Source organism: Carassius gibelio, chromosome B20, assembly GCF_023724105.1.
Source record: "Carassius gibelio isolate Cgi1373 ecotype wild population from Czech Republic chromosome B20, carGib1.2-hapl.c, whole genome shotgun sequence".
In the NCBI taxonomy this organism is placed as follows: domain Eukaryota; kingdom Metazoa; phylum Chordata; class Actinopteri; order Cypriniformes; family Cyprinidae; genus Carassius; species Carassius gibelio.
In genome coordinates this window covers 23637746-23664294 of record NC_068415.1, presented here as the reverse complement: position 1 = coordinate 23664294, position 26549 = coordinate 23637746, and the positions used below count along the sequence as shown (strand labels likewise).

General features: G+C 45.4%; 44 non-coding genes across 44 annotated transcripts; all 44 read right to left on the bottom strand.

Moving 5' to 3' along the window:
- Positions 1–595: 595 nt before the first annotated feature.
- trnav-cac (transfer RNA valine (anticodon CAC)) lies at positions 596–668 on the bottom strand. The gene has a single exon. It is a non-coding gene; the product is annotated as a tRNA-Val (tRNA).
- A 123-nt stretch (positions 669–791) lies between these two features.
- Positions 792–864, bottom strand: trnav-aac (transfer RNA valine (anticodon AAC)). Its single transcript has one exon. It is a non-coding gene; the product is annotated as a tRNA-Val (tRNA).
- Positions 865–1759: 895 nt separating this feature from the next.
- On the bottom strand, positions 1760–1832 carry trnav-cac (transfer RNA valine (anticodon CAC)). Its single transcript has one exon. It is a non-coding gene; the product is annotated as a tRNA-Val (tRNA).
- Positions 1833–1955: 123 nt separating this feature from the next.
- On the bottom strand, positions 1956–2028 carry trnav-aac (transfer RNA valine (anticodon AAC)). The gene has a single exon. It is a non-coding gene; the product is annotated as a tRNA-Val (tRNA).
- An 895-nt stretch (positions 2029–2923) lies between these two features.
- Positions 2924–2996, bottom strand: trnav-cac (transfer RNA valine (anticodon CAC)). The gene has a single exon. It is a non-coding gene; the product is annotated as a tRNA-Val (tRNA).
- A 123-nt stretch (positions 2997–3119) lies between these two features.
- Positions 3120–3192, bottom strand: trnav-aac (transfer RNA valine (anticodon AAC)). Its single transcript has one exon. It is a non-coding gene; the product is annotated as a tRNA-Val (tRNA).
- An 895-nt stretch (positions 3193–4087) lies between these two features.
- trnav-cac (transfer RNA valine (anticodon CAC)) lies at positions 4088–4160 on the bottom strand. Its single transcript has one exon. It is a non-coding gene; the product is annotated as a tRNA-Val (tRNA).
- Positions 4161–4283: 123 nt separating this feature from the next.
- Positions 4284–4356, bottom strand: trnav-aac (transfer RNA valine (anticodon AAC)). The gene has a single exon. It is a non-coding gene; the product is annotated as a tRNA-Val (tRNA).
- An 895-nt stretch (positions 4357–5251) lies between these two features.
- On the bottom strand, positions 5252–5324 carry trnav-cac (transfer RNA valine (anticodon CAC)). The gene has a single exon. It is a non-coding gene; the product is annotated as a tRNA-Val (tRNA).
- A 123-nt stretch (positions 5325–5447) lies between these two features.
- On the bottom strand, positions 5448–5520 carry trnav-aac (transfer RNA valine (anticodon AAC)). The gene has a single exon. It is a non-coding gene; the product is annotated as a tRNA-Val (tRNA).
- An 895-nt stretch (positions 5521–6415) lies between these two features.
- On the bottom strand, positions 6416–6488 carry trnav-cac (transfer RNA valine (anticodon CAC)). The gene has a single exon. It is a non-coding gene; the product is annotated as a tRNA-Val (tRNA).
- Positions 6489–6611: 123 nt separating this feature from the next.
- On the bottom strand, positions 6612–6684 carry trnav-aac (transfer RNA valine (anticodon AAC)). The gene has a single exon. It is a non-coding gene; the product is annotated as a tRNA-Val (tRNA).
- An 895-nt stretch (positions 6685–7579) lies between these two features.
- On the bottom strand, positions 7580–7652 carry trnav-cac (transfer RNA valine (anticodon CAC)). The gene has a single exon. It is a non-coding gene; the product is annotated as a tRNA-Val (tRNA).
- Positions 7653–7775: 123 nt separating this feature from the next.
- On the bottom strand, positions 7776–7848 carry trnav-aac (transfer RNA valine (anticodon AAC)). Its single transcript has one exon. It is a non-coding gene; the product is annotated as a tRNA-Val (tRNA).
- Positions 7849–8743: 895 nt separating this feature from the next.
- On the bottom strand, positions 8744–8816 carry trnav-cac (transfer RNA valine (anticodon CAC)). The gene has a single exon. It is a non-coding gene; the product is annotated as a tRNA-Val (tRNA).
- Positions 8817–8939: 123 nt separating this feature from the next.
- On the bottom strand, positions 8940–9012 carry trnav-aac (transfer RNA valine (anticodon AAC)). The gene has a single exon. It is a non-coding gene; the product is annotated as a tRNA-Val (tRNA).
- An 895-nt stretch (positions 9013–9907) lies between these two features.
- On the bottom strand, positions 9908–9980 carry trnav-cac (transfer RNA valine (anticodon CAC)). Its single transcript has one exon. It is a non-coding gene; the product is annotated as a tRNA-Val (tRNA).
- A 123-nt stretch (positions 9981–10103) lies between these two features.
- On the bottom strand, positions 10104–10176 carry trnav-aac (transfer RNA valine (anticodon AAC)). The gene has a single exon. It is a non-coding gene; the product is annotated as a tRNA-Val (tRNA).
- Positions 10177–11071: 895 nt separating this feature from the next.
- On the bottom strand, positions 11072–11144 carry trnav-cac (transfer RNA valine (anticodon CAC)). Its single transcript has one exon. It is a non-coding gene; the product is annotated as a tRNA-Val (tRNA).
- Positions 11145–11267: 123 nt separating this feature from the next.
- Positions 11268–11340, bottom strand: trnav-aac (transfer RNA valine (anticodon AAC)). The gene has a single exon. It is a non-coding gene; the product is annotated as a tRNA-Val (tRNA).
- Positions 11341–12235: 895 nt separating this feature from the next.
- Positions 12236–12308, bottom strand: trnav-cac (transfer RNA valine (anticodon CAC)). The gene has a single exon. It is a non-coding gene; the product is annotated as a tRNA-Val (tRNA).
- A 123-nt stretch (positions 12309–12431) lies between these two features.
- On the bottom strand, positions 12432–12504 carry trnav-aac (transfer RNA valine (anticodon AAC)). Its single transcript has one exon. It is a non-coding gene; the product is annotated as a tRNA-Val (tRNA).
- A 2134-nt stretch (positions 12505–14638) lies between these two features.
- trnav-cac (transfer RNA valine (anticodon CAC)) lies at positions 14639–14711 on the bottom strand. The gene has a single exon. It is a non-coding gene; the product is annotated as a tRNA-Val (tRNA).
- A 123-nt stretch (positions 14712–14834) lies between these two features.
- trnav-aac (transfer RNA valine (anticodon AAC)) lies at positions 14835–14907 on the bottom strand. The gene has a single exon. It is a non-coding gene; the product is annotated as a tRNA-Val (tRNA).
- An 896-nt stretch (positions 14908–15803) lies between these two features.
- trnav-cac (transfer RNA valine (anticodon CAC)) lies at positions 15804–15876 on the bottom strand. The gene has a single exon. It is a non-coding gene; the product is annotated as a tRNA-Val (tRNA).
- Positions 15877–15999: 123 nt separating this feature from the next.
- trnav-aac (transfer RNA valine (anticodon AAC)) lies at positions 16000–16072 on the bottom strand. Its single transcript has one exon. It is a non-coding gene; the product is annotated as a tRNA-Val (tRNA).
- Positions 16073–16967: 895 nt separating this feature from the next.
- Positions 16968–17040, bottom strand: trnav-cac (transfer RNA valine (anticodon CAC)). The gene has a single exon. It is a non-coding gene; the product is annotated as a tRNA-Val (tRNA).
- A 123-nt stretch (positions 17041–17163) lies between these two features.
- On the bottom strand, positions 17164–17236 carry trnav-aac (transfer RNA valine (anticodon AAC)). Its single transcript has one exon. It is a non-coding gene; the product is annotated as a tRNA-Val (tRNA).
- An 895-nt stretch (positions 17237–18131) lies between these two features.
- trnav-cac (transfer RNA valine (anticodon CAC)) lies at positions 18132–18204 on the bottom strand. Its single transcript has one exon. It is a non-coding gene; the product is annotated as a tRNA-Val (tRNA).
- Positions 18205–18327: 123 nt separating this feature from the next.
- Positions 18328–18400, bottom strand: trnav-aac (transfer RNA valine (anticodon AAC)). Its single transcript has one exon. It is a non-coding gene; the product is annotated as a tRNA-Val (tRNA).
- An 896-nt stretch (positions 18401–19296) lies between these two features.
- trnav-cac (transfer RNA valine (anticodon CAC)) lies at positions 19297–19369 on the bottom strand. The gene has a single exon. It is a non-coding gene; the product is annotated as a tRNA-Val (tRNA).
- Positions 19370–19492: 123 nt separating this feature from the next.
- trnav-aac (transfer RNA valine (anticodon AAC)) lies at positions 19493–19565 on the bottom strand. Its single transcript has one exon. It is a non-coding gene; the product is annotated as a tRNA-Val (tRNA).
- An 895-nt stretch (positions 19566–20460) lies between these two features.
- trnav-cac (transfer RNA valine (anticodon CAC)) lies at positions 20461–20533 on the bottom strand. The gene has a single exon. It is a non-coding gene; the product is annotated as a tRNA-Val (tRNA).
- A 123-nt stretch (positions 20534–20656) lies between these two features.
- Positions 20657–20729, bottom strand: trnav-aac (transfer RNA valine (anticodon AAC)). Its single transcript has one exon. It is a non-coding gene; the product is annotated as a tRNA-Val (tRNA).
- Positions 20730–21624: 895 nt separating this feature from the next.
- On the bottom strand, positions 21625–21697 carry trnav-cac (transfer RNA valine (anticodon CAC)). The gene has a single exon. It is a non-coding gene; the product is annotated as a tRNA-Val (tRNA).
- Positions 21698–21820: 123 nt separating this feature from the next.
- On the bottom strand, positions 21821–21893 carry trnav-aac (transfer RNA valine (anticodon AAC)). The gene has a single exon. It is a non-coding gene; the product is annotated as a tRNA-Val (tRNA).
- An 895-nt stretch (positions 21894–22788) lies between these two features.
- On the bottom strand, positions 22789–22861 carry trnav-cac (transfer RNA valine (anticodon CAC)). The gene has a single exon. It is a non-coding gene; the product is annotated as a tRNA-Val (tRNA).
- Positions 22862–22984: 123 nt separating this feature from the next.
- On the bottom strand, positions 22985–23057 carry trnav-aac (transfer RNA valine (anticodon AAC)). The gene has a single exon. It is a non-coding gene; the product is annotated as a tRNA-Val (tRNA).
- Positions 23058–23952: 895 nt separating this feature from the next.
- Positions 23953–24025, bottom strand: trnav-cac (transfer RNA valine (anticodon CAC)). Its single transcript has one exon. It is a non-coding gene; the product is annotated as a tRNA-Val (tRNA).
- Positions 24026–24148: 123 nt separating this feature from the next.
- Positions 24149–24221, bottom strand: trnav-aac (transfer RNA valine (anticodon AAC)). The gene has a single exon. It is a non-coding gene; the product is annotated as a tRNA-Val (tRNA).
- An 895-nt stretch (positions 24222–25116) lies between these two features.
- On the bottom strand, positions 25117–25189 carry trnav-cac (transfer RNA valine (anticodon CAC)). Its single transcript has one exon. It is a non-coding gene; the product is annotated as a tRNA-Val (tRNA).
- A 123-nt stretch (positions 25190–25312) lies between these two features.
- On the bottom strand, positions 25313–25385 carry trnav-aac (transfer RNA valine (anticodon AAC)). Its single transcript has one exon. It is a non-coding gene; the product is annotated as a tRNA-Val (tRNA).
- An 895-nt stretch (positions 25386–26280) lies between these two features.
- Positions 26281–26353, bottom strand: trnav-cac (transfer RNA valine (anticodon CAC)). The gene has a single exon. It is a non-coding gene; the product is annotated as a tRNA-Val (tRNA).
- Positions 26354–26476: 123 nt separating this feature from the next.
- Positions 26477–26549, bottom strand: trnav-aac (transfer RNA valine (anticodon AAC)). Its single transcript has one exon. It is a non-coding gene; the product is annotated as a tRNA-Val (tRNA).

Below are 26549 nucleotides of genomic sequence, written 5' to 3'. Positions count from 1 at the left end.
TTTCTCCATTCTTCTTGAAACTCACCACAGGGGTAGCACGTGTCCAGACTAGCATGGGAAAGCAAGTTTTAGCTTGATATCTCTTCAGAAAGCTGAGATGTGGACTTGCCACGTACAATCTACCCTATTGTAAAAAAACAGGCTGTTTGTGGTCAGTCGAATTCCGAGGGTTTAACACGTCTGGGTGCTTCGGGAGTAAGTGAGGAGCCACCTGAACAGGTTTATTGGCAGATTCGTTGACCATTGTGTTGAATTTCAAGAAGGTTAGCCATGTGTTAGAAACTGCTACGGCTTGCATCATTTTATCAGGAAATCTCTACACCTGTGTAGAGAAGGGCCTTCGTGATGCAGAGCTGCTGCTCAACAGAGGGCCACTCAGACAAATCTCTTTTTTCGTGTTCCTCAGAAGAAAGCCACGCAGGCTTGGAATGTCACGGTTGTGGGATAGGTTAAGGTCAAACAATGACTGCTCTTTCATTTCTGCATCAACTATACCTTTAGTGACTGTACTCATGCCTCTTGGCCGCAAAGCCTTGGAAGCGTTGAGTTCCTCCTCAACAGAAACCCACCTAAACAATTGTGAAAAGAGATGCAGTGTTCCCGCCCAGTTTCGAACTGGGGACCTTTCGCGTGTGAGGCGAACGTGATAACCACTACACTACGGAAACCCACTACCTAAAGAAGTCTGAAATCGTTCTGTGCAGGCTCGGCAATATGCGCATAAACGTTAAACCTTCTGAAGCCAACTGTCGGCTCAAAGGTGTTTATACATTTCTTCAAAAGAGGACAGCTGTTTCTGCTCGGTTTTGAACCGAGGACCTTTCGCGTGTTAGGCGAATGTGATGACCACTACACTACAGAAACTCCACAGGCTAACGATAGTGCTTTTTGGGAAAATATTTATACTGTGATGTGCCCGAAAGCAAATAGACAATCTGCGTAAGTCCCACACACAAGAGGACAGAGTTCATTCGGCCTGGCAGTATATGCTGAGTTTCCTGAAACGCTACCCTTAACTTACCTCGGAATTAAACACTTGCAGCGTGATATCAAGCTGAAACCTGCCTTCCTGTGCTAGTCTCAAACTAACAAACCCAAAGTTTCAAGAGCACAGGAGAAACTCGAAAATGTCTCTTGGTGATTTTTGTTGGTCAAATTGTAGAGTTTCTCCATTCTTCTTGAAACTCACCACAGGGGTAGCACGTGTCCAGACTAGCATGGGAAAGCAAGTTTTAGCTTGATATCTCTTCAGAAAGCTGAGATGTGGACTTGCCACGTACAATCTACCCTATTGTAAAAAAACAGGCTGTTTGTGGTCAGTCGAATTCCGAGGGTTTAACACGTCTGGGTGCTTCGGGAGTAAGTGAGGAGCCACCTGAACAGGTTTATTGGCAGATTCGTTGACCATTGTGTTGAATTTCAAGAAGGTTAGCCATGTGTTAGAAACTGCTACGGCTTGCATCATTTTATCAGGAAATCTCTACACCTGTGTAGTGAAGGGCCTTCGTGATGCAGAGCTGCTGCTCAACAGAGGGCCACTCAGACAAATCTCTTTTTTCGTGTTCCTCAGAAGAAAGCCAAGCAGGCTTGGAATGTCACGGTTGTGGGATAGGTTAAGGTCAAACAATGACTGCTCTTTCATTTCTGCATCAACTATACCTTTAGTGACTGTACTCATGCCTCTTGGCCGCAAAGCCTTGGAAGCGTTGAGTTCCTCCTCAACAGAAACCCACCTAAACAATTGTGAAAAGAGATGCAGTGTTCCCGCCCAGTTTCGAACTGGGGACCTTTCGCGTGTGAGGCGAACGTGATAACCACTACACTACGGAAACCCACTACCTAAAGAAGTCTGAAATCGTTCTGTGCAGGCTCGGCAATATGCGCATAAACGTTAAACCTTCTGAAGCCAACTGTCGGCTCAAAGGTGTTTATACATTTCTTCAAAAGAGGACAGCTGTTTCTGCTCGGTTTTGAACCGAGGACCTTTCGCGTGTTAGGCGAATGTGATGACCACTACACTACAGAAACTCCACAGGCTAACAATAGTGCTTTTTGGGAAAATATTTATACTGTGATGTGCCCGAAACCAAATAGACAATCTGCGTAAGTCCCACACACAAGAGGACAGAGTTCATTCGGCCTGGCAGTATATGCAGAGTTTCCTGAAACGCTACCCTTAACTTACCTCGGAATTAAACACTTGCAGCGTGATATCAAGCTGAAATCTGCCTTCCTGTGCTAGTCTCAAACTAACAAACCCAAAGTTTCAAGAGCACAGGAGAAACTCGAAAATGTCTCTTGGTGATTTTTGTTGGTCAAATTGTAGAGTTTCTCCATTCTTCTTGAAACTCACCACAGGGGTAGCACGTGTCCAGACTAGCATGGGAAAGCAAGTTTTAGCTTGATATCTCTTCAGAAAGCTGAGATGTGGACTTGCCACGTACAATCTACCCTATTGTAAAAAAACAGGCTGTTTGTGGTCAGTCGAATTCCGAGGGTTTAACACGTCTGGGTGCTTCGGGAGTAAGTGAGGAGCCACCTGAACAGGTTTATTGGCAGATTCGTTGACCATTGTGTTGAATTTCAAGAAGGTTAGCCATGTGTTAGAAACTGCTACGGCTTGCATCATTTTATCAGGAAATCTCTACACCTGTGTAGAGAAGGGCCTTCGTGATGCAGAGCTGCTGCTCAACAGAGGGCCACTCAGACAAATCTCTTTTTTCGTGTTCCTCAGAAGAAAGCCACGCAGGCTTGGAATGTCACGGTTGTGGGATAGGTTAAGGTCAAACAATGACTGCTCTTTCATTTCTGCATCAACTATACCTTTAGTGACTGTACTCATGCCTCTTGGCCGCAAAGCCTTGGAAGCGTTGAGTTCCTCCTCAACAGAAACCCACCTAAACAATTGTGAAAAGAGATGCAGTGTTCCCGCCCAGTTTCGAACTGGGGACCTTTCGCGTGTGAGGCGAACGTGATAACCACTACACTACGGAAACCCACTACCTAAAGAAGTCTGAAATCGTTCTGTGCAGGCTCGGCAATATGCGCATAAACGTTAAACCTTCTGAAGCCAACTGTCGGCTCAAAGGTGTTTATACATTTCTTCAAAAGAGGACAGCTGTTTCTGCTCGGTTTTGAACCGAGGACCTTTCGCGTGTTAGGCGAATGTGATGACCACTACACTACAGAAACTCCACAGGCTAACGATAGTGCTTTTTGGGAAAATATTTATACTGTGATGTGCCCGAAACCAAATAGACAATCTGCGTAAGTCCCACACACAAGAGGACAGAGTTCATTCGGCCTGGCAGTATATGCAGAGTTTCCTGAAACGCTACCCTTAACTTACCTCGGAATTAAACACTTGCAGCGTGATATCAAGCTGAAATCTGCCTTCCTGTGCTAGTCTCAAACTAACAAACCCAAAGTTTCAAGAGCACAGGAGAAACTCGAAAATGTCTCTTGGTGATTTTTGTTGGTCAAATTGTAGAGTTTCTCCATTCTTCTTGAAACTCACCACAGGGGTAGCACGTGTCCAGACTAGCATGGGAAAGCAAGTTTTAGCTTGATATCTCTTCAGAAAGCTGAGATGTGGACTTGCCACGTACAATCTACCCTATTGTAAAAAAACAGGCTGTTTGTGGTCAGTCGAATTCCGAGGGTTTAACACGTCTGGGTGCTTCGGGAGTAAGTGAGGAGCCACCTGAACAGGTTTATTGGCAGATTCGTTGACCATTGTGTTGAATTTCAAGAAGGTTAGCCATGTGTTAGAAACTGCTACGGCTTGCATCATTTTATCAGGAAATCTCTACACCTGTGTAGAGAAGGGCCTTCGTGATGCAGAGCTGCTGCTCAACAGAGGGCCACTCAGACAAATCTCTTTTTTCGTGTTCCTCAGAAGAAAGCCACGCAGGCTTGGAATGTCACGGTTGTGGGATAGGTTAAGGTGAAACAATGACTGCTCTTTCATTTCTGCATCAACTATACCTTTAGTGACTGTACTCATGCCTCTTGGCCGCAAAGCCTTGGAAGCGTTGAGTTCCTCCTCAACAGAAACCCACCTAAACAATTGTGAAAAGAGATGCAGTGTTCCCGCCCAGTTTCGAACTGGGGACCTTTCGCGTGTGAGGCGAACGTGATAACCACTACACTACGGAAACCCACTACCTAAAGAAGTCTGAAATCGTTCTGTGCAGGCTCGGCAATATGCGCATAAACGTTAAACCTTCTGAAGCCAACTGTCGGCTCAAAGGTGTTTATACATTTCTTCAAAAGAGGACAGCTGTTTCTGCTCGGTTTTGAACCGAGGACCTTTCGCGTGTTAGGCGAATGTGATGACCACTACACTACAGAAACTCCACAGGCTAACGATAGTGCTTTTTGGGAAAATATTTATACTGTGATGTGCCCGAAAGCAAATAGACAATCTGCGTAAGTCCCACACACAAGAGGACAGAGTTCATTCGGCCTGGCAGTATATGCTGAGTTTCCTGAAACGCTACCCTTAACTTACCTCGGAATTAAACACTTGCAGCGTGATATCAAGCTGAAACCTGCCTTTCTGTGCTAGTCTCAAACTAACAAACCCAAAGTTTCAAGAGCACAGGAGAAACTCGAAAATGTCTCTTGGTGATTTTTGTTGGTCAAATTGTAGAGTTTCTCCATTCTTCTTGAAACTCACCACAGGGGTAGCACGTGTCCAGACTAGCATGGGAAAGCAAGTTTTAGCTTGATATCTCTTCAGAAAGCTGAGATGTGGACTTGCCACGTACAATCTACCCTATTGTAAAAAAACAGGCTGTTTGTGGTCAGTCGAATTCCGAGGGTTTAACACGTCTGGGTGCTTCGGGAGTAAGTGAGGAGCCACCTGAACAGGTTTATTGGCAGATTCGTTGACCATTGTGTTGAATTTCAAGAAGGTTAGCCATGTGTTAGAAACTGCTACGGCTTGCATCATTTTATCAGGAAATCTCTACACCTGTGTAGAGAAGGGCCTTCGTGATGCAGAGCTGCTGCTCAACAGAGGGCCACTCAGACAAATCTCTTTTTTCGTGTTCCTCAGAAGAAAGCCACGCAGGCTTGGAATGTCACGGTTGTGGGATAGGTTAAGGTCAAACAATGACTGCTCTTTCATTTCTGCATCAACTATACCTTTAGTGACTGTACTCATGCCTCTTGGCCGCAAAGCCTTGGAAGCGTTGAGTTCCTCCTCAACAGAAACCCACCTAAACAATTGTGAAAAGAGATGCAGTGTTCCCGCCCAGTTTCGAACTGGGGACCTTTCGCGTGTGAGGCGAACGTGATAACCACTACACTACGGAAACCCACTACCTAAAGAAGTCTGAAATCGTTCTGTGCAGGCTCGGCAATATGCGCATAAACGTTAAACCTTCTGAAGCCAACTGTCGGCTCAAAGGTGTTTATACATTTCTTCAAAAGAGGACAGCTGTTTCTGCTCGGTTTTGAACCGAGGACCTTTCGCGTGTTAGGCGAATGTGATGACCACTACACTACAGAAACTCCACAGGCTAACGATAGTGCTTTTTGGGAAAATATTTATACTGTGATGTGCCCGAAAGCAAATAGACAATCTGCGTAAGTCCCACACACAAGAGGACAGAGTTCATTCGGCCTGGCAGTATATGCTGAGTTTCCTGAAACGCTACCCTTAACTTACCTCGGAATTAAACACTTGCAGCGTGATATCAAGCTGAAACCTGCCTTCCTGTGCTAGTCTCAAACTAACAAACCCAAAGTTTCAAGAGCACAGGAGAAACTCGAAAATGTCTCTTGGTGATTTTTGTTGGTCAAATTGTAGAGTTTCTCCATTCTTCTTGAAACTCACCACAGGGGTAGCACGTGTCCAGACTAGCATGGGAAAGCAAGTTTTAGCTTGATATCTCTTCAGAAAGCTGAGATGTGGACTTGCCACGTACAATCTACCCTATTGTAAAAAAACAGGCTGTTTGTGGTCAGTCGAATTCCGAGGGTTTAACACGTCTGGGTGCTTCGGGAGTAAGTGAGGAGCCACCTGAACAGGTTTATTGGCAGATTCGTTGACCATTGTGTTGAATTTCAAGAAGGTTAGCCATGTGTTAGAAACTGCTACGGCTTGCATCATTTTATCAGGAAATCTCTACACCTGTGTAGTGAAGGGCCTTCGTGATGCAGAGCTGCTGCTCAACAGAGGGCCACTCAGACAAATCTCTTTTTTCGTGTTCCTCAGAAGAAAGCCAAGCAGGCTTGGAATGTCACGGTTGTGGGATAGGTTAAGGTCAAACAATGACTGCTCTTTCATTTCTGCATCAACTATACCTTTAGTGACTGTACTCATGCCTCTTGGCCGCAAAGCCTTGGAAGCGTTGAGTTCCTCCTCAACAGAAACCCACCTAAACAATTGTGAAAAGAGATGCAGTGTTCCCGCCCAGTTTCGAACTGGGGACCTTTCGCGTGTGAGGCGAACGTGATAACCACTACACTACGGAAACCCACTACCTAAAGAAGTCTGAAATCGTTCTGTGCAGGCTCGGCAATATGCGCATAAACGTTAAACCTTCTGAAGCCAACTGTCGGCTCAAAGGTGTTTATACATTTCTTCAAAAGAGGACAGCTGTTTCTGCTCGGTTTTGAACCGAGGACCTTTCGCGTGTTAGGCGAATGTGATGACCACTACACTACAGAAACTCCACAGGCTAACGATAGTGCTTTTTGGGAAAATATTTATACTGTGATGTGCCCGAAACCAAATAGACAATCTGCGTAAGTCCCACACACAAGAGGACAGAGTTCATTCGGCCTGGCAGTATATGCAGAGTTTCCTGAAACGCTACCCTTAACTTACCTCGGAATTAAACACTTGCAGCGTGATATCAAGCTGAAATCTGCCTTCCTGTGCTAGTCTCAAACTAACAAACCCAAAGTTTCAAGAGCACAGGAGAAACTCGAAAATGTCTCTTGGTGATTTTTGTTGGTCAAATTGTAGAGTTTCTCCATTCTTCTTGAAACTCACCACAGGGGTAGCACGTGTCCAGACTAGCATGGGAAAGCAAGTTTTAGCTTGATATCTCTTCAGAAAGCTGAGATGTGGACTTGCCACGTACAATCTACCCTATTGTAAAAAAACAGGCTGTTTGTGGTCAGTCGAATTCCGAGGGTTTAACACGTCTGGGTGCTTCGGGAGTAAGTGAGGAGCCACCTGAACAGGTTTATTGGCAGATTCGTTGACCATTGTGTTGAATTTCAAGAAGGTTAGCCATGTGTTAGAAACTGCTACGGCTTGCATCATTTTATCAGGAAATCTCTACACCTGTGTAGAGAAGGGCCTTCGTGATGCAGAGCTGCTGCTCAACAGAGGGCCACTCAGACAAATCTCTTTTTTCGTGTTCCTCAGAAGAAAGCCACGCAGGCTTGGAATGTCACGGTTGTGGGATAGGTTAAGGTCAAACAATGACTGCTCTTTCATTTCTGCATCAACTATACCTTTAGTGACTGTACTCATGCCTCTTGGCCGCAAAGCCTTGGAAGCGTTGAGTTCCTCCTCAACAGAAACCCACCTAAACAATTGTGAAAAGAGATGCAGTGTTCCCGCCCAGTTTCGAACTGGGGACCTTTCGCGTGTGAGGCGAACGTGATAACCACTACACTACGGAAACCCACTACCAAAAGATTTCTGAAATCGTTCTGTGCAGGCTCGGCAATATGCGCATAAACGTTAAACCTTCTGAAGCCAACTGTCGGCTCAAAGGTGTTTATACATTTCTTCAAAAGAGGACAGCTGTTTCTGCTCGGTTTTGAACCGAGGACCTTTCGCGTGTTAGGCGAATGTGATGACCACTACACTACAGAAACTCCACAGGCTAACGATAGTGCTTTTTGGGAAAATATTTATACTGTGATGTGCCCGAAACCAAATAGACAATCTGCGTAAGTCCCACACACAAGAGGACAGAGTTCATTCGGCCTGGCAGTATATGCAGAGTTTCCTGAAACGCTACCCTTAACTTACCTCGGAATTAAACACTTGCAGCGTGATATCAAGCTGAAATCTGCCTTCCTGTGCTAGTCTCAAACTAACAAACCCAAAGTTTCAAGAGCACAGGAGAAACTCGAAAATGTCTCTTGGTGATTTTTGTTGGTCAAATTGTAGAGTTTCTCCATTCTTCTTGAAACTCACCACAGGGGTAGCACGTGTCCAGACTAGCATGGGAAAGCAAGTTTTAGCTTGATATCTCTTCAGAAAGCTGAGATGTGGACTTGCCACGTACAATCTACCCTATTGTAAAAAAACAGGCTGTTTGTGGTCAGTCGAATTCCGAGGGTTTAACACGTCTGGGTGCTTCGGGAGTAAGTGAGGAGCCACCTGAACAGGTTTATTGGCAGATTCGTTGACCATTGTGTTGAATTTCAAGAAGGTTAGCCATGTGTTAGAAACTGCTACGGCTTGCATCATTTTATCAGGAAATCTCTACACCTGTGTAGAGAAGGGCCTTCGTGATGCAGAGCTGCTGCTCAACAGAGGGCCACTCAGACAAATCTCTTTTTTCGTGTTCCTCAGAAGAAAGCCACGCAGGCTTGGAATGTCACGGTTGTGGGATAGGTTAAGGTGAAACAATGACTGCTCTTTCATTTCTGCATCAACTATACCTTTAGTGACTGTACTCATGCCTCTTGGCCGCAAAGCCTTGGAAGCGTTGAGTTCCTCCTCAACAGAAACCCACCTAAACAATTGTGAAAAGAGATGCAGTGTTCCCGCCCAGTTTCGAACTGGGGACCTTTCGCGTGTGAGGCGAACGTGATAACCACTACACTACGGAAACCCACTACCTAAAGAAGTCTGAAATCGTTCTGTGCAGGCTCGGCAATATGCGCATAAACGTTAAACCTTCTGAAGCCAACTGTCGGCTCAAAGGTGTTTATACATTTCTTCAAAAGAGGACAGCTGTTTCTGCTCGGTTTTGAACCGAGGACCTTTCGCGTGTTAGGCGAATGTGATGACCACTACACTACAGAAACTCCACAGGCTAACGATAGTGCTTTTTGGGAAAATATTTATACTGTGATGTGCCCGAAAGCAAATAGACAATCTGCGTAAGTCCCACACACAAGAGGACAGAGTTCATTCGGCCTGGCAGTATATGCTGAGTTTCCTGAAACGCTACCCTTAACTTACCTCGGAATTAAACACTTGCAGCGTGATATCAAGCTGAAACCTGCCTTCCTGTGCTAGTCTCAAACTAACAAACCCAAAGTTTCAAGAGCACAGGAGAAACTCGAAAATGTCTCTTGGTGATTTTTGTTGGTCAAATTGTAGAGTTTCTCCATTCTTCTTGAAACTCACCACAGGGGTAGCACGTGTCCAGACTAGCATGGGAAAGCAAGTTTTAGCTTGATATCTCTTCAGAAAGCCGAGATGTGGACTTGCCACGTACAATCTACCCTATTGTAAAAAAACAGGCTGTTTGTGGTCAGTCGAATTCCGAGGGTTTAACACGTCTGGGTGCTTCGGGAGTAAGTGAGGAGCCACCTGAACAGGTTTATTGGCAGATTCGTTGACCATTGTGTTGAATTTCAAGAAGGTTAGCCATGTGTTAGAAACTGCTACGGCTTGCATCATTTTATCAGGAAATCTCTACACCTGTGTAGAGAAGGGCCTTCGTGATGCAGAGCTGCTGCTCAACAGAGGGCCACTCAGACAAATCTCTTTTTTCGTGTTCCTCAGAAGAAAGCCACGCAGGCTTGGAATGTCACGGTTGTGGGATAGGTTAAGGTGAAACAATGACTGCTCTTTCATTTCTGCATCAACTATACCTTTAGTGACTGTACTCATGCCTCTTGGCCGCAAAGCCTTGGAAGCGTTGAGTTCCTCCTCAACAGAAACCCACCTAAACAATTGTGAAAAGAGATGCAGTGTTCCCGCCCAGTTTCGAACTGGGGACCTTTCGCGTGTGAGGCGAACGTGATAACCACTACACTACGGAAACCCACTACCTAAAGAAGTCTGAAATCGTTCTGTGCAGGCTCGGCAATATGCGCATAAACGTTAAACCTTCTGAAGCCAACTGTCGGCTCAAAGGTGTTTATACATTTCTTCAAAAGAGGACAGCTGTTTCTGCTCGGTTTTGAACCGAGGACCTTTCGCGTGTTAGGCGAATGTGATGACCACTACACTACAGAAACTCCACAGGCTAACGATAGTGCTTTTTGGGAAAATATTTATACTGTGATGTGCCCGAAAGCAAATAGACAATCTGCGTAAGTCCCACACACAAGAGGACAGAGTTCATTCGGCCTGGCAGTATATGCTGAGTTTCCTGAAACGCTACCCTTAACTTACCTCGGAATTAAACACTTGCAGCGTGATATCAAGCTGAAACCTGCCTTTCTGTGCTAGTCTCAAACTAACAAACCCAAAGTTTCAAGAGCACAGGAGAAACTCGAAAATGTCTCTTGGTGATTTTTGTTGGTCAAATTGTAGAGTTTCTCCATTCTTCTTGAAACTCACCACAGGGGTAGCACGTGTCCAGACTAGCATGGGAAAGCAAGTTTTAGCTTGATATCTCTTCAGAAAGCTGAGATGTGGACTTGCCACGTACAATCTACCCTATTGTAAAAAAACAGGCTGTTTGTGGTCAGTCAAATTCCGAGGGTTTAACACGTCTGGGTGCTTCGGGAGTAAGTGAGGAGCCACCTGAACAGGTTTATTGGCAGATTCGTTGACCATTGTGTTGAATTTCAAGAAGGTTAGCCATGTGTTAGAAACTGCTACGGCTTGCATCATTTTATCAGGAAATCTCTACACCTGTGTAGAGAAGGGCCTTCGTGATGCAGAGCTGCTGCTCAACAGAGGGCCACTCAGACAAATCTCTTTTTTCGTGTTCCTCAGAAGAAAGCCACGCAGGCTTGGAATGTCACGGTTGTGGGATAGGTTAAGGTGAAACAATGACTGCTCTTTCATTTCTGCATCAACTATACCTTTAGTGACTGTACTCATGCCTCTTGGCCGCAAAGCCTTGGAAGCGTTGAGTTCCTCCTCAACAGAAACCCACCTAAACAATTGTGAAAAGAGATGCAGTGTTCCCGCCCAGTTTCGAACTGGGGACCTTTCGCGTGTGAGGCGAACGTGATAACCACTACACTACGGAAACCCACTACCTAAAGAAGTCTGAAATCGTTCTGTGCAGGCTCGGCAATATGCGTATAAACGTTAAACCTTCTGAAGCCAACTGTCGGCTCAAAGGTGTTTATACATTTCTTCAAAAGAGGACAGCTGTTTCTGCTCGGTTTTGAACCGAGGACCTTTCGCGTGTTAGGCGAATGTGATGACCACTACACTACAGAAACTCCACAGGCTAACGATAGTGCTTTTTGGGAAAATATTTATACTGTGATGTGCCCGAAAGCAAATAGACAATCTGCGTAAGTCCCACACACAAGAGGACAGAGTTCATTCGGCCTGGCAGTATATGCTGAGTTTCCTGAAACGCTACCCTTAACTTACCTCGGAATTAAACACTTGCAGCGTGATATCAAGCTGAAACCTGCCTTCCTGTGCTAGTCTCAAACTAACAAACCCAAAGTTTCAAGAGCACAGGAGAAACTCGAAAATGTCTCTTGGTGATTTTTGTTGGTCAAATTGTAGAGTTTCTCCATTCTTCTTGAAACTCACCACAGGGGTAGCACGTGTCCAGACTAGCATGGGAAAGCAAGTTTTAGCTTGATATCTCTTCAGAAAGCCGAGATGTGGACTTGCCACGTACAATCTACCCTATTGTAAAAAAACAGGCTGTTTGTGGTCAGTCAAATTCCGAGGGTTTAACACGTCTGGGTGCTTCGGGAGTAAGTGAGGAGCCACCTGAACAGGTTTATTGGCAGATTCGTTGACCATTGTGTTGAATTTCAAGAAGGTTAGCCATGTGTTAGAAACTGCTACGGCTTGCATCATTTTATCAGGAAATCTCTACACCTGTGTAGAGAAGGGCCTTCGTGATGCAGAGCTGCTGCTCAACAGAGGGCCACTCAGACAAATCTCTTTTTTCGTGTTCCTCAGAAGAAAGCCACGCAGGCTTGGAATGTCACGGTTGTGGGATAGGTTAAGGTGAAACAATGACTGCTCTTTCATTTCTGCATCAACTATACCTTTAGTGACTGTACTCATGCCTCTTGGCCGCAAAGCCTTGGAAGCGTTGAGTTCCTCCTCAACAGAAACCCACCTAAACAATTGTGAAAAGAGATGCAGTGTTCCCGCCCAGTTTCGAACTGGGGACCTTTCGCGTGTGAGGCGAACGTGATAACCACTACACTACGGAAACCCACTACCTAAAGAAGTCTGAAATCGTTCTGTGCAGGCTTGGCAATATGCGCATAAACGTTAAACCTTCTGAAGCCAACTGTCGGCTCAAAGGTGTTTATACATTTCTTCAAAAGAGGACAGCTGTTTCTGCTGGGTTTTGAACCGAGGACCTTTCGCGTGTTAGGCGAATGTGATGACCACTACACTACAGAAACTCCACAGGCTAGCGATAGTGCTTTTTGGGAAAATATTTATACTGTGATGTGCCCGAAAGCAAATAGACAATCTGCGTAAGTCCCACACACAAGAGGACAGAGTTCATTCGGCCTGGCAGTATATGCTGAGTTTCCTGAAACGCTACCCTTAACTTACCTCGGAATTAAACACTTGCAGCGTGATATCAAGCTGAAACCTGCCTTCCTGTGCTAGTCTCAAACTAACAAACCCAAAGTTTCAAGAGCACAGGAGAAACTCGAAAATGTCTCTTGGTGATTTTTGTTGGTCAAATTGTAGAGTTTCTCCATTCTTCTTGAAACTCACCACAGGGGTAGCACGTGTCCAGACTAGCAGGGGAAAGCAAGTTTTAGCTTGATATCTCTTCAGAAAGCTGAGATGTGGACTTGCCACGTACAATCTACCCTATTGTAAAAAAACAGGCTGTTTGTGGTCAGTCGAATTCCGAGGGTTTAACACGTCTGGGTGCTTCGGGAGTAAGTGAGGAGCCACCTGAACAGGTTTATTGGCAGATTCGTTGACCATTGTGTTGAATTTCAAGAAGGTTAGCCATGTGTTAGAAACTGCTACGGCTTGCATCATTTTATCAGGAAATAACACTCCAGATGGATGTGTTTTAAAGTTCGTCAAGGGGACACACAGACTGCTTGTGGTCACAGTCTTTGTATTACCAGTGGACAGAAGGGCAGTTAGTGGTCACATAGGCGGTGAGAGGGACAGATGGGCTGTTTGTGGTGACACAGGTGATTATTGGGACAGAGAGGGCCGGCGCGCAGGGGTCTAAGGACGGCCTGCCACGTACCCCCTTTTAGGCGCCCCTTGAGGCCCTGCCCTTACTTGATGGCCTAGGCGGAAAAAGACCCTTACACAAGAGGACAGATTTCATTCGGCGTGGCAGTCTACGCAGAGTTCCCTAAAATCTCTTCTTTGGTGTTTCTCAGAAGAAAGCCACGCAGGCTTGGAATGTCACAGTTGTGGGTTAGGTTTAGGTCAAACAATATCTGCTCTTTCATTTCTGCATCAACTTTACCTTTAGTGACTGTATTCATGCCTCTTGGCCGCAAAGCCTTGGAAGCGTTGAGTTCCTCCTCAACAGAAACCCACCTGAACGATTTTGACCGTGATAACCTCTACACTATTGAAGCCTGCAGCCAAAGAGGTGTCAGATCTTTTCATCGCAAGCATCGTGGAGCGCGAATCAAATTACAGATTCCGTTGCGCTCTTCAGTCTGCAAATACCTTCTATTTTTAGCAGCAAACCAAGCAATTCTCCAGTTATCTGCGGGACAATCTGCGTAAGTCCCACACACAAGAGGACAGAGTTCATTCGGCCTGGCAGTATATGCAGAGTTTCCTGAAACGCTACCCTTAACTTACCTCGGAATTAAACACTTGCAGTGTGATATCAAGCTGAAATCTGCCTTCCTGTGCTAGTCTCAAACTAACAAACCCAAAGTTTCAAGAGCACAGGAGAAACTCGAAAATGTCTCTTGGTGATTTTTGTTGGTCAAATTGTAGAGTTTCTCCATTCTTCTTGAAACTCACCACAGGGGTAGCACGTGTCCAGACTAGCATGGGAAAGCAAGTTTTAGCTTGATATCTCTTCAGAAAGCTGAGATGTGGACTTGCCACGTACAATCTACCCTATTGTAAAAAAACAGGCTGTTTGTGGTCAGTCGAATTCCGAGGGTTTAACACGTCTGGGTGCTTCGGGAGGAAGTGAGGAGCCACCTGAACAGGTTTATTGGCAGATTTGTTGACCATTGTGTTGAATTTCAAGAAGGTTAGCCATGTGTTAGAAACTGCTACGGCTTGCATCATTTTATCAGGAAATCTCTACACCTGTGTAGTGAAGGGCCTTCGTGATGCAGAGCTGCTGCTCAACAGAGGGCCACTCAGACAAATCTCTTTTTTCGTGTTCCTCAGAAGAAAGCCACGCAGGCTTGGAATGTCACGGTTGTGGGATAGGTTAAGGTCAAACAATGACTGCTCTTTCATTTCTGCATCAACTATACCTTTAGTGACTGTACTCATGCCTCTTGGCCGCAAAGCCTTGGAAGCGTTGAGTTCCTCCTCAACAGAAACCCACCTAAACAATTGTGAAAAGAGATGCAGTGTTCCCGCCCAGTTTCGAACTGGGGACCTTTCGCGTGTGAGGCGAACGTGATAACCACTACACTACGGAAACCCACTACCTAAAGAAGTCTGAAATCGTTCTGTGCAGGCTTGGCAATATGCGCATAAACGTTAAACCTTCTGAAGCCAACTGTCGGCTCAAAGGTGTTTATACATTTCTTCAAAAGAGGACAGCTGTTTCTGCTCGGTTTTGAACCGAGGACCTTTCGCGTGTTAGGCGAATGTGATGACCACTACACTACAGAAACTCCACAGGCTAACGATAGTGCTTTTTGGGAAAATATTTATACTGTGATGTGCCCGAAAGCAAATAGACAATCTGCGTAAGTCCCACACACAAGAGGACAGAGTTCATTCGGCCTGGCAGTATATGCTGAGTTTCCTGAAACGCTACCCTTAACTTACCTCGGAATTAAACACTTGCAGCGTGATATCAAGCTGAAACCTGCCTTCCTGTGCTAGTCTCAAACTAACAAACCCAAAGTTTCAAGAGCACAGGAGAAACTCGAAAATGTCTCTTGGTGATTTTTGTTGGTCAAATTGTAGAGTTTCTCCATTCTTCTTGAAACTCACCACAGGGGTAGCACGTGTCCAGACTAGCATGGGAAAGCAAGTTTTAGCTTGATATCTCTTCAGAAAGCCGAGATGTGGACTTGCCACGTACAATCTACCCTATTGTAAAAAAAACAGGCTGTTTGTGGTCAGTCAAATTCCGAGGGTTTAACACGTCTGGATGCTTCGGGAGTAAGTGAGGAGCCACCTGAACAGGTTTATTGGCAGATTCGTTGACCATTGTGTTGAATTTCAAGAAGGTTAGCCATGTGTTAGAAACTGCTACGGCTTGCATCATTTTATCAGGAAATCTCTACACCTGTGTAGTGAAGGGCCTTCGTGATGCAGAGCTGCTGCTCAACAGAGGGCCACTCAGACAAATCTCTTTTTTCGTGTTCCTCAGAAGAAAGACACGCAGGCTTGGAATGTCACGGTTGTGGGATAGGTTAAGGTCAAACAATGACTGCTCTTTCATTTCTGCATCAACTATACCTTTAGTGACTGTACTCATGCCTCTTGGCCGCAAAGCCTTGGAAGCGTTGAGTTCCTCCTCAACAGAAACCCACCTAAACAATTGTGAAAAGAGATGCAGTGTTCCCACCCAGTTTCGAACTGGGGACCTTTCGCGTGTGAGGCGAACGTGATAACCACTAAACTACGGAAACCCAGTACCTAAAGAAGTCTGAAATCGTTCTGTGCAGGCTCGGCAATATGCGCATAAACGTTAAACCTTCTGAAGCCAACTGTCGGCTCAAAGGTGTTTATACATTTCTTCAAAAGAGGACAGCTGTTTCTGCTCGGTTTTGAACCGAGGACCTTTCGCGTGTTAGGCGAATGTGATGACCACTACACTACAGAAACTCCACAGGCTAACGATAGTGCTTTTTGGGAAAATATTTATACTGTGATGTGCCCGAAAGCAAATAGACAATCTGCGTAAGTCCCACACACAAGAGGACAGAGTTCATTCGGCCTGGCAGTATATGCAGAGTTTCCTGAAACGCTACCCTTAACTTACCTCGGAATTAAACACTTGCAGCGTGATATCAAGCTGAAATCTGCCTTCCTGTGCTAGTCTCAAACTAACAAACCCAAAGTTTCAAGAGCACAGGAGAAACTCGAAAATGTCTCTTGGTGATTTTTGTTGGTCAAATTGTAGAGTTTCTCCATTCTTCTTGAAACTCACCACAGGGGTAGCACGTGTCCAGACTAGCATGGGAAAGCAAGTTTTAGCTTGATATCTCTTCAGAAAGCCGAGATGTGGACTTGCCACGTACAATCTACCCTATTGTAAAAAAACAGGCTGTTTGTGGTCAGTCGAATTCCGAGGGTTTAACACGTCTGGGTGCTTCGGGAGTAAGTGAGGAGCCACCTGAACAGGTTTATTGGCAGATTCGTTGACCATTGTGTTGAATTTCAAGAAGGTTAGCCATGTGTTAGAAACTGCTACGGCTTGCATCATTTTATCAGGAAATCTCTACACCTGTGTAGAGAAGGGCCTTCGTGATGCAGAGCTGCTGCTCAACAGAGGGCCACTCAGACAAATCTCTTTTTTCGTGTTCCTCAGAAGAAAGCCACGCAGGCTTGGAATGTCACGGTTGTGGGAAAGGTTAAGGTGAAACAATGACTGCTCTTTCATTTCTGCATCAACTATACCTTTAGTGACTGTACTCATGCCTCTTGGCCGCAAAGCCTTGGAAGCGTTGAGTTCCTCCTCAACAGAAACCCACCTAAACAATTGTGAAAAGAGATGCAGTGTTCCCGCCCAGTTTCGAACTGGGGACCTTTCGCGTGTGAGGCGAACGTGATAACCACTACACTACGGAAACCCACTACCTAAAGAGGTCTGAAATCGTTCTGTGCAGGCTCGGCAATATGCGCATAAACGTTAAACCTTCTGAAGCCAACTGTCGGCTCAAAGGTGTTTATACATTTCTTCAAAAGAGGACAGCTGTTTCTGCTCGGTTTTGAACCGAGGACCTTTCGCGTGTTAGGCGAATGTGATGACCACTACACTACAGAAACTCCACAGGCTAACGATAGTGCTTTTTGGGAAAATATTTATACTTTGATGTGCCCGAAAGCAAATAGACAATCTGCGTAAGTCCCACACACAAGAGGACAGAGTTCATTCGGCCTGGCAGTATATGCTGAGTTTCCTGAAACGCTACCCTTAACTTACCTCGGAATTAAACACTTGCAGCGTGATATCAAGCTGAAACCTGCCTTCCTGTGCTAGTCTCAAACTAACAAACCCAAAGTTTCAAGAGCACAGGAGAAACTCGAAAATGTCTCTTGGTGATTTTTGTTGGTCAAATTGTAGAGTTTCTCCATTCTTCTTGAAACTCACCACAGGGGTAGCACGTGTCCAGACTAGCATGGGAAAGCAAGTTTTAGCTTGATATCTCTTCAGAAAGCTGAGATGTGGACTTGCCACGTACAATCTACCCTATTGTAAAAAAACAGGCTGTTTGTGGTCAGTCGAATTCCGAGGGTTTAACACGTCTGGGTGCTTCGGGAGGAAGTGAGGAGCCACCTGAACAGGTTTATTGGCAGATTCGTTGACCATTGTGTTGAATTTCAAGAAGGTTAGCCATGTGTTAGAAACTGCTACGGCTTGCATCATTTTATCAGGAAATCTCTACACCTGTGTAGTGAAGGGCCTTCGTGATGCAGAGCTGCTGCTCAACAGAGGGCCACTCAGACAAATCTCTTTTTTCGTGTTCCTCAGAAGAAAGCCACGCAGGCTTGGAATGTCACGGTTGTGGGATAGGTTAAGGTCAAACAATGACTGCTCTTTCATTTCTGCATCAACTATACCTTTAGTGACTGTACTCATGCCTCTTGGCCGCAAAGCCTTGGAAGCGTTGAGTTCCTCCTCAACAGAAACCCACCTAAACAATTGTGAAAAGAGATGCAGTGTTCCCGCCCAGTTTCGAACTGGGGACCTTTCGCGTGTGAGGCGAATGTGATAACCACTACACTACGGAAACCCACTACCTAAAGAAGTCTGAAATCGTTCTGTGCAGGCTCGGCAATATGCGCATAAACGTTAAACCTTCTGAAGCCAACTGTCGGCTCAAAGGTGTTTATACATTTCTTCAAAAGAGGACAGCTGTTTCTGCTCGGTTTTGAACCGAGGACCTTTCGCGTGTTAGGCGAATGTGATGACCACTACACTACAGAAACTCCACAGGCTAACGATAGTGCTTTTTGGGAAAATATTTATACTGTGATGTGCCCGAAAGCAAATAGACAATCTGCGTAAGTCCCACACACAAGAGGACAGAGTTCATTCGGCCTGGCAGTATATGCTGAGTTTCCTGAAACGCTACCCTTAACTTACCTCGGAATTAAACACTTGCAGCGTGATATCAAGCTGAAACCTGCCTTCCTGTGCTAGTCTCAAACTAACAAACCCAAAGTTTCAAGAGCACAGGAGAAACTCGAAAATGTCTCTTGGTGATTTTTGTTGGTCAAATTGTAGAGTTTCTCCATTCTTCTTGAAACTCACCACAGGGGTAGCACGTGTCCAGACTAGCATGGGAAAGCAAGTTTTAGCTTGATATCTCTTCAGAAAGCCGAGATGTGGACTTGCCACGTACAATCTACCCTATTGTAAAAAAAACAGGCTGTTTGTGGTCAGTCAAATTCCGAGGGTTTAACACGTCTGGGTGCTTCGGGAGTAAGTGAGGAGCCACCTGAACAGGTTTATTGGCAGATTCGTTGACCATTGTGTTGAATTTCAAGAAGGTTAGCCATGTGTTAGAAACTGCTACGGCTTGCATCATTTTATCAGGAAATCTCTACACCTGTGTAGAGAAGGGCCTTCGTGATGCAGAGCTGCTGCTCAACAGAGGGCCACTCAGACAAATCTCTTTTTTCGTGTTCCTCAGAAGAAAGCCACGCAGGCTTGGAATGTCACGGTTGTGGGATAGGTTAAGGTGAAACAATGACTGCTCTTTCATTTCTGCATCAACTATACCTTTAGTGACTGTACTCATGCCTCTTGGCCGCAAAGCCTTGGAAGCGTTGAGTTCCTCCTCAACAGAAACCCACCTAAACAATTGTGAAAAGAGATGGAGTGTTCCCGCCCAGTTTCGAATTGGGGACCTTTCGCGTGTGAGGCGAACGTGATAACCACTACACTACGGAAACCCACTACCTAAAGAAGTCTGAAATCGTTCTGTGCAGGCTCGGCAATATGCGCATAAACGTTAAACCTTCTGAAGCCAACTGTCGGCTCAAAGGTGTTTATACATTTCTTCAAAAGAGGACAGCTGTTTCTGCTCGGTTTTGAACCGAGGACCTTTCGCGTGTTAGGCGAATGTGATGACCACTACACTACAGAAACTCCACAGGCTAACGATAGTGCTTTTTGGGAAAATATTTATACTGTGATGTGCCCGAAAGCAAATAGACAATCTGCGTAAGTCCCACACACAAGAGGACAGAGTTCATTCGGCCTGGCAGTATATGCTGAGTTTCCTGAAACGCTACCCTTAACTTACCTCGGAATTAAACACTTGCAGCGTGATATCAAGCTGAAACCTGCCTTTCTGTGCTAGTCTCAAACTAACAAACCCAAAGTTTCAAGAGCACAGGAGAAACTCGAAAATGTCTCTTGGTGATTTTTGTTGGTCAAATTGTAGAGTTTCTCCATTCTTCTTGAAACTCACCACAGGGGTAGCACGTGTCCAGACTAGCATGGGAAAGCAAGTTTTAGCTTGATATCTCTTCAGAAAGCTGAGATGTGGACTTGCCACGTACAATCTACCCTATTGTAAAAAAACAGGCTGTTTGTGGTCAGTCGAATTCCGAGGGTTTAACACGTCTGGGTGCTTCGGGAGTAAGTGAGGAGCCACCTGAACAGGTTTATTGGCAGATTCGTTGACCATTGTGTTGAATTTCAAGAAGGTTAGCCATGTGTTAGAAACTGCTACGGCTTGCATCATTTTATCAGGAAATCTCTACACCTGTGTAGAGAAGGGCCTTCGTGATGCAGAGCTGCTGCTCAACAGAGGGCCACTCAGACAAATCTCTTTTTTCGTGTTCCTCAGAAGAAAGCCACGCAGGCTTGGAATGTCACGGTTGTGGGATAGGTTAAGGTCAAACAATGACTGCTCTTTCATTTCTGCATCAACTATACCTTTAGTGACTGTACTCATGCCTCTTGGCCGCAAAGCCTTGGAAGCGTTGAGTTCCTCCTCAACAGAAACCCACCTAAACAATTGTGAAAAGAGATGCAGTGTTCCCGCCCAGTTTCGAACTGGGGACCTTTCGCGTGTGAGGCGAACGTGATAACCACTACACTACGGAAACCCACTACCTAAAGAAGTCTGAAATCGTTCTGTGCAGGCTCGGCAATATGCGCATAAACGTTAAACCTTCTGAAGCCAACTGTCGGCTCAAAGGTGTTTATACATTTCTTCAAAAGAGGACAGCTGTTTCTGCTCGGTTTTGAACCGAGGACCTTTCGCGTGTTAGGCGAATGTGATGACCACTACACTACAGAAACTCCACAGGCTAACGATAGTGCTTTTTGGGAAAATATTTATACTGTGATGTGCCCGAAAGCAAATAGACAATCTGCGTAAGTCCCACACACAAGAGGACAGAGTTCATTCGGCCTGGCAGTATATGCTGAGTTTCCTGAAACGCTACCCTTAACTTACCTCGGAATTAAACACTTGCAGCGTGATATCAAGCTGAAACCTGCCTTCCTGTGCTAGTCTCAAACTAACAAACCCAAAGTTTCAAGAGCACAGGAGAAACTCGAAAATGTCTCTTGGTGATTTTTGTTGGTCAAATTGTAGAGTTTCTCCATTCTTCTTGAAACTCACCACAGGGGTAGCACGTGTCCAGACTAGCATGGGAAAGCAAGTTTTAGCTTGATATCTCTTCAGAAAGCTGAGATGTGGACTTGCCACGTACAATCTACCCTATTGTAAAAAAACAGGCTGTTTGTGGTCAGTCGAATTCCGAGGGTTTAACACGTCTGGGTGCTTCGGGAGTAAGTGAGGAGCCACCTGAACAGGTTTATTGGCAGATTCGTTGACCATTGTGTTGAATTTCAAGAAGGTTAGCCATGTGTTAGAAACTGCTACGGCTTGCATCATTTTATCAGGAAATCTCTACACCTGTGTAGTGAAGGGCCTTCGTGATGCAGAGCTGCTGCTCAACAGAGGGCCACTCAGACAAATCTCTTTTTTCGTGTTCCTCAGAAGAAAGCCAAGCAGGCTTGGAATGTCACGGTTGTGGGATAGGTTAAGGTCAAACAATGACTGCTCTTTCATTTCTGCATCAACTATACCTTTAGTGACTGTACTCATGCCTCTTGGCCGCAAAGCCTTGGAAGCGTTGAGTTCCTCCTCAACAGAAACCCACCTAAACAATTGTGAAAAGAGATGCAGTGTTCCCGCCCAGTTTCGAACTGGGGACCTTTCGCGTGTGAGGCGAACGTGATAACCACTACACTACGGAAACCCACTACCTAAAGAAGTCTGAAATCGTTCTGTGCAGGCTCGGCAATATGCGCATAAACGTTAAACCTTCTGAAGCCAACTGTCGGCTCAAAGGTGTTTATACATTTCTTCAAAAGAGGACAGCTGTTTCTGCTCGGTTTTGAACCGAGGACCTTTCGCGTGTTAGGCGAATGTGATGACCACTACACTACAGAAACTCCACAGGCTAACGATAGTGCTTTTTGGGAAAATATTTATACTGTGATGTGCCCGAAACCAAATAGACAATCTGCGTAAGTCCCACACACAAGAGGACAGAGTTCATTCGGCCTGGCAGTATATGCAGAGTTTCCTGAAACGCTACCCTTAACTTACCTCGGAATTAAACACTTGCAGCGTGATATCAAGCTGAAATCTGCCTTCCTGTGCTAGTCTCAAACTAACAAACCCAAAGTTTCAAGAGCACAGGAGAAACTCGAAAATGTCTCTTGGTGATTTTTGTTGGTCAAATTGTAGAGTTTCTCCATTCTTCTTGAAACTCACCACAGGGGTAGCACGTGTCCAGACTAGCATGGGAAAGCAAGTTTTAGCTTGATATCTCTTCAGAAAGCTGAGATGTGGACTTGCCACGTACAATCTACCCTATTGTAAAAAAACAGGCTGTTTGTGGTCAGTCGAATTCCGAGGGTTTAACACGTCTGGGTGCTTCGGGAGTAAGTGAGGAGCCACCTGAACAGGTTTATTGGCAGATTCGTTGACCATTGTGTTGAATTTCAAGAAGGTTAGCCATGTGTTAGAAACTGCTACGGCTTGCATCATTTTATCAGGAAATCTCTACACCTGTGTAGAGAAGGGCCTTCGTGATGCAGAGCTGCTGCTCAACAGAGGGCCACTCAGACAAATCTCTTTTTTCGTGTTCCTCAGAAGAAAGCCACGCAGGCTTGGAATGTCACGGTTGTGGGATAGGTTAAGGTCAAACAATGACTGCTCTTTCATTTCTGCATCAACTATACCTTTAGTGACTGTACTCATGCCTCTTGGCCGCAAAGCCTTGGAAGCGTTGAGTTCCTCCTCAACAGAAACCCACCTAAACAATTGTGAAAAGAGATGCAGTGTTCCCGCCCAGTTTCGAACTGGGGACCTTTCGCGTGTGAGGCGAACGTGATAACCACTACACTACGGAAACCCACTACCTAAAGAAGTCTGAAATCGTTCTGTGCAGGCTCGGCAATATGCGCATAAACGTTAAACCTTCTGAAGCCAACTGTCGGCTCAAAGGTGTTTATACATTTCTTCAAAAGAGGACAGCTGTTTCTGCTCGGTTTTGAACCGAGGACCTTTCGCGTGTTAGGCGAATGTGATGACCACTACACTACAGAAACTCCACAGGCTAACGATAGTGCTTTTTGGGAAAATATTTATACTGTGATGTGCCCGAAACCAAATAGACAATCTGCGTAAGTCCCACACACAAGAGGACAGAGTTCATTCGGCCTGGCAGTATATGCAGAGTTTCCTGAAACGCTACCCTTAACTTACCTCGGAATTAAACACTTGCAGCGTGATATCAAGCTGAAATCTGCCTTCCTGTGCTAGTCTCAAACTAACAAACCCAAAGTTTCAAGAGCACAGGAGAAACTCGAAAATGTCTCTTGGTGATTTTTGTTGGTCAAATTGTAGAGTTTCTCCATTCTTCTTGAAACTCACCACAGGGGTAGCACGTGTCCAGACTAGCATGGGAAAGCAAGTTTTAGCTTGATATCTCTTCAGAAAGCTGAGATGTGGACTTGCCACGTACAATCTACCCTATTGTAAAAAAACAGGCTGTTTGTGGTCAGTCGAATTCCGAGGGTTTAACACGTCTGGGTGCTTCGGGAGTAAGTGAGGAGCCACCTGAACAGGTTTATTGGCAGATTCGTTGACCATTGTGTTGAATTTCAAGAAGGTTAGCCATGTGTTAGAAACTGCTACGGCTTGCATCATTTTATCAGGAAATCTCTACACCTGTGTAGAGAAGGGCCTTCGTGATGCAGAGCTGCTGCTCAACAGAGGGCCACTCAGACAAATCTCTTTTTTCGTGTTCCTCAGAAGAAAGCCACGCAGGCTTGGAATGTCACGGTTGTGGGATAGGTTAAGGTGAAACAATGACTGCTCTTTCATTTCTGCATCAACTATACCTTTAGTGACTGTACTCATGCCTCTTGGCCGCAAAGCCTTGGAAGCGTTGAGTTCCTCCTCAACAGAAACCCACCTAAACAATTGTGAAAAGAGATGCAGTGTTCCCGCCCAGTTTCGAACTGGGGACCTTTCGCGTGTGAGGCGAACGTGATAACCACTACACTACGGAAACCCACTACCTAAAGAAGTCTGAAATCGTTCTGTGCAGGCTCGGCAATATGCGCATAAACGTTAAACCTTCTGAAGCCAACTGTCGGCTCAAAGGTGTTTATACATTTCTTCAAAAGAGGACAGCTGTTTCTGCTCGGTTTTGAACCGAGGACCTTTCGCGTGTTAGGCGAATGTGATGACCACTACACTACAGAAACTCCACAGGCTAACGATAGTGCTTTTTGGGAAAATATTTATACTGTGATGTGCCCGAAAGCAAATAGACAATCTGCGTAAGTCCCACACACAAGAGGACAGAGTTCATTCGGCCTGGCAGTATATGCTGAGTTTCCTGAAACGCTACCCTTAACTTACCTCGGAATTAAACACTTGCAGCGTGATATCAAGCTGAAACCTGCCTTTCTGTGCTAGTCTCAAACTAACAAACCCAAAGTTTCAAGAGCACAGGAGAAACTCGAAAATGTCTCTTGGTGATTTTTGTTGGTCAAATTGTAGAGTTTCTCCATTCTTCTTGAAACTCACCACAGGGGTAGCACGTGTCCAGACTAGCATGGGAAAGCAAGTTTTAGCTTGATATCTCTTCAGAAAGCTGAGATGTGGACTTGCCACGTACAATCTACCCTATTGTAAAAAAACAGGCTGTTTGTGGTCAGTCGAATTCCGAGGGTTTAACACGTCTGGGTGCTTCGGGAGTAAGTGAGGAGCCACCTGAACAGGTTTATTGGCAGATTCGTTGACCATTGTGTTGAATTTCAAGAAGGTTAGCCATGTGTTAGAAACTGCTACGGCTTGCATCATTTTATCAGGAAATCTCTACACCTGTGTAGAGAAGGGCCTTCGTGATGCAGAGCTGCTGCTCAACAGAGGGCCACTCAGACAAATCTCTTTTTTCGTGTTCCTCAGAAGAAAGCCACGCAGGCTTGGAATGTCACGGTTGTGGGATAGGTTAAGGTCAAACAATGACTGCTCTTTCATTTCTGCATCAACTATACCTTTAGTGACTGTACTCATGCCTCTTGGCCGCAAAGCCTTGGAAGCGTTGAGTTCCTCCTCAACAGAAACCCACCTAAACAATTGTGAAAAGAGATGCAGTGTTCCCGCCCAGTTTCGAACTGGGGACCTTTCGCGTGTGAGGCGAACGTGATAACCACTACACTACGGAAACCCACTACCTAAAGAAGTCTGAAATCGTTCTGTGCAGGCTCGGCAATATGCGCATAAACGTTAAACCTTCTGAAGCCAACTGTCGGCTCAAAGGTGTTTATACATTTCTTCAAAAGAGGACAGCTGTTTCTGCTCGGTTTTGAACCGAGGACCTTTCGCGTGTTAGGCGAATGTGATGACCACTACACTACAGAAACTCCACAGGCTAACGATAGTGCTTTTTGGGAAAATATTTATACTGTGATGTGCCCGAAAGCAAATAGACAATCTGCGTAAGTCCCACACACAAGAGGACAGAGTTCATTCGGCCTGGCAGTATATGCTGAGTTTCCTGAAACGCTACCCTTAACTTACCTCGGAATTAAACACTTGCAGCGTGATATCAAGCTGAAACCTGCCTTCCTGTGCTAGTCTCAAACTAACAAACCCAAAGTTTCAAGAGCACAGGAGAAACTCGAAAATGTCTCTTGGTGATTTTTGTTGGTCAAATTGTAGAGTTTCTCCATTCTTCTTGAAACTCACCACAGGGGTAGCACGTGTCCAGACTAGCATGGGAAAGCAAGTTTTAGCTTGATATCTCTTCAGAAAGCTGAGATGTGGACTTGCCACGTACAATCTACCCTATTGTAAAAAAACAGGCTGTTTGTGGTCAGTCGAATTCCGAGGGTTTAACACGTCTGGGTGCTTCGGGAGTAAGTGAGGAGCCACCTGAACAGGTTTATTGGCAGATTCGTTGACCATTGTGTTGAATTTCAAGAAGGTTAGCCATGTGTTAGAAACTGCTACGGCTTGCATCATTTTATCAGGAAATCTCTACACCTGTGTAGTGAAGGGCCTTCGTGATGCAGAGCTGCTGCTCAACAGAGGGCCACTCAGACAAATCTCTTTTTTCGTGTTCCTCAGAAGAAAGCCAAGCAGGCTTGGAATGTCACGGTTGTGGGATAGGTTAAGGTCAAACAATGACTGCTCTTTCATTTCTGCATCAACTATACCTTTAGTGACTGTACTCATGCCTCTTGGCCGCAAAGCCTTGGAAGCGTTGAGTTCCTCCTCAACAGAAACCCACCTAAACAATTGTGAAAAGAGATGCAGTGTTCCCGCCCAGTTTCGAACTGGGGACCTTTCGCGTGTGAGGCGAACGTGATAACCACTACACTACGGAAACCCACTACCTAAAGAAGTCTGAAATCGTTCTGTGCAGGCTCGGCAATATGCGCATAAACGTTAAACCTTCTGAAGCCAACTGTCGGCTCAAAGGTGTTTATACATTTCTTCAAAAGAGGACAGCTGTTTCTGCTCGGTTTTGAACCGAGGACCTTTCGCGTGTTAGGCGAATGTGATGACCACTACACTACAGAAAC